Source organism: Lactuca sativa, chromosome 8 (genome assembly GCF_002870075.4).
Source record: "Lactuca sativa cultivar Salinas chromosome 8, Lsat_Salinas_v11, whole genome shotgun sequence".
In the NCBI taxonomy this organism is placed as follows: domain Eukaryota; kingdom Viridiplantae; phylum Streptophyta; class Magnoliopsida; order Asterales; family Asteraceae; genus Lactuca; species Lactuca sativa.
Genome location: NC_056630.2, coordinates 65,848,854 through 65,852,044, shown reverse-complemented (window position 1 = coordinate 65,852,044; position 3,191 = coordinate 65,848,854).

The window sequence follows — 3,191 nt, the reverse complement described above, 5'->3', positions numbered from 1 at the left end:
GTGTACGGCCGTAAACAGGTTTACGGTCGTAAACCTGTTTATGGTCAACTTCCCCTATATATAGGGCTTGTCATTGTCTTGTCAAGTTGTTGACAAATCATTGAGTCTCTTACTGTTTACGGCCTCAAGGTGTATTAGATGTTTATTTGATATAAAACATGTGCATGCTTGGATTAATCTGTCTTCTACTACATTCTTTGTTTGATCGATTGATATCTATTTGATCATTGTTTGGATTCTCAGTTTTAGAGACCTTACAATTGGTATCAGATCAAGTCGGTGTCAAAACAAATTTCAATCGTGCTCACGATTAAAAGATTTTCAGGTTCTTCATCATTCAAGGCGTAATTCTACGTTTTCATCGCTCAATTTGCTGAAAAACTTGTGTTTTGCCTTTTTCTAGAAGTTTTTGGTTTATTCTGTTGAAGGGAGTACGGTCGTTAACTCTCTCTATAGCCGTAAATAGCTAATTTGCATAAGTCGTAAACTGATCTGACCGAAAACTCATTTACGGCCGTAAACAACTTTCGACCGTAAACACCCCCAGCCGTATTCAAGCTTACAGTCGTAAACTCTTGGCCATAAACAGTCTTCTTGATTTAATTTTCATTTAATTCTTGGTTCTTGAAGTTTATAATAAAAATTAATTAAAAAATCAGAAAATTAAAATGGACTCACAAAACTCAGCAATTCATCATGAACTGGATTCCATAATAGGAACAACCACTCGTAGTCCTCGTCTGTTATCTACTTAAGGTTTCCTGGAATGGAAATATCGGATGGAGAAATATATCAAAATGAAGGATTTCAAGGTTTGGCGAAGCATTCTGAAAGGACCTGTTAGGATCACCTCAACTCTAGAAAATGGAACAGTTGTTGATAAAGATATTGAAGACTATACTTATCAAGATTTTGTGAAGGTTGAAGATCAAGAAAGAGCTCTTGCTACAATCATTATGGCTCTTTCACTAGATATTACTCAGGGTTTTCGGGAATATACATATGCCAAAGCTCTATGGTAGGCATTAATTGAAGTCTATGAAGGAAATGAAGACATGAAAGAAAGCCACCAGGATATGTTGAGACAGAAGTTCAATATGTTTAATTATATCTTGGGAAAATCTCTTGAAGCTCAACTGCAGAGGTTCATTACTCTCACAACTGAGATGAATTTTGCAGGAATATTGGTTACCAAATTTGAAATCAACAAGAAGCTTATTAATTTTTTGCCTAAGACATGGGATATGAATGTTGTTGTTATCAAGAAAACAAAGGATCTCAATCGTCTTAGTCTAGCTGAAACCATGGCAATAATTAAAGCTTGTGATTTGGATGACAAGCAAAGAGAAATCAATCATGTCAATTCGTACTCCACTGCTATTCTTGGAATTCAATCCAATAATGCTTTCTCATCATTCACATCTCCTCAAGCCCAACCAGTTGTTGCTCCCCAATCATCTTCATACGTTATGCAAGGTGCTCAAAGTCCAGTATCCTATCCACAAGTTGCTTCTTCATCAAAGACATCTGCTTCTGGCTCTTGCGATCGGTCTTGTCAACTATTATAATGCTTTTGTAGCAGGCGAGCTACCTCCTCAATTGTCTTTTGTTGATTTGGATCAAATTCATCCTAAAGATGTTGAGGAAATGGATATAACTTTGCAAATTGTTATGTCAGTGTTCCGGGAATAACAATTCTCCAAAAAGACTGGCAAAAATAACTGGGGTATGAATGCAGAAAATAAGGTGGGGTTCAACAAAGGCAAACTCTGATGCTTTAACTGCCATGAACCTGGCCATTTTGCCAGAGATTGCCCAAAACTCGACAAAAGAGAGAGCAACGAAAGAACAATGGTGCCAGTAAGTAACAACAGGGGAGCTACAACTAGTAACAAACTACAAATCTTGTTGTGGTAGCACAGTCATTTGACTGGGATGACCAAATTCAGGCTCTAAACATCTCAGAACCTGAAAATGCGCATCTTGCCCATATCAATGACAATGAAGAGCAAGAAGCTGAGATGGATCCAGAAGAGGAAACGATGACACTCCAGTTTGCATTCATGGTTCAAAGTACCCCAGAGCCTGCAAAGCCAGAGGTCAATGAAAATATTTGCTCTCAATCTTTTATTAATACCATCAAAGTTTTGTGTGATCAAATTGAAATAATAAAGAGAGAGAGAACGAGGACTTGAAATATGAGGGGTATCAACTTAGAAAATGCCAAAAACCTTTAAAAGAACAACTAGAGGCCAAGATTAGTGATTTTGATAAATTGCAAGAAGAGTACATCAACAAATGTGTCAACTACAAATATCTTAAGAAAGAACTTGAAGTTGTGACTGCAGAGCTTGACACATTGAAGAATTATTTTGCAAATGCTGAATTTCACTTTAAAAAATTCGATGTGTCAAGTGAAAAGGTTGCAACAATAACTGAACACCAAATGAAATGGAAAGACCAGAAACAAGTAGGAATAGGTTATGATAGTGTCCCTCCCCCATTCAATCACATTTATCTTGCTTCTCCATTAACTCAAGCCGAGATTGAGCGTGAACCATTTATGGTTTATGGTAAATCAGCTGCTGAACATGCAACAAATTGTAGCGCTAATAATTTAGATACTAACGTTTCTACTTCCGATGTAGATTCATCAGTAAGCCAAGAAAAGCAGGAGAATGGAAGAATTGAATCTGATAATAATTGTGTGTCGAAATTTGGTGTTCCTTTTCCAAAAAATCATGAAATTGTTTTAGATGTTAAGATTGATATTCTGCTTGGTGATAATGTGGTGTCAAACATTAAAACTTTTGATGATTGTGGTGTTATTTTTGTGAATTCTATTAAATATGAATCTGTCACCAGCACTTCCACCTTATCCTCGCCTGTCACACAACCTGAATTATGCACCTGCACTTGTGGAAATAATCAGAAGGTCAATAAGAGCATAAAAAATGTTAAAAGCGGTACCAAATCTTCTGAAAATAAACAAATTTGTTTTAACTGTGGTACTGTTGGTCGCTCGAAATTGTTCCAACCGAATGTTTTTGCGTTTTTCAACATCGAGGAAAGAAAATGAGTCTCGAGGAAGGTCTTTAACTAGAAAGTCCTCGAGATATCGTTTTCATGAAGATGATTGGAAAATTCATAATAACAAAAAAAGGGAAAATGTTAAACAGAACAAACAGGTT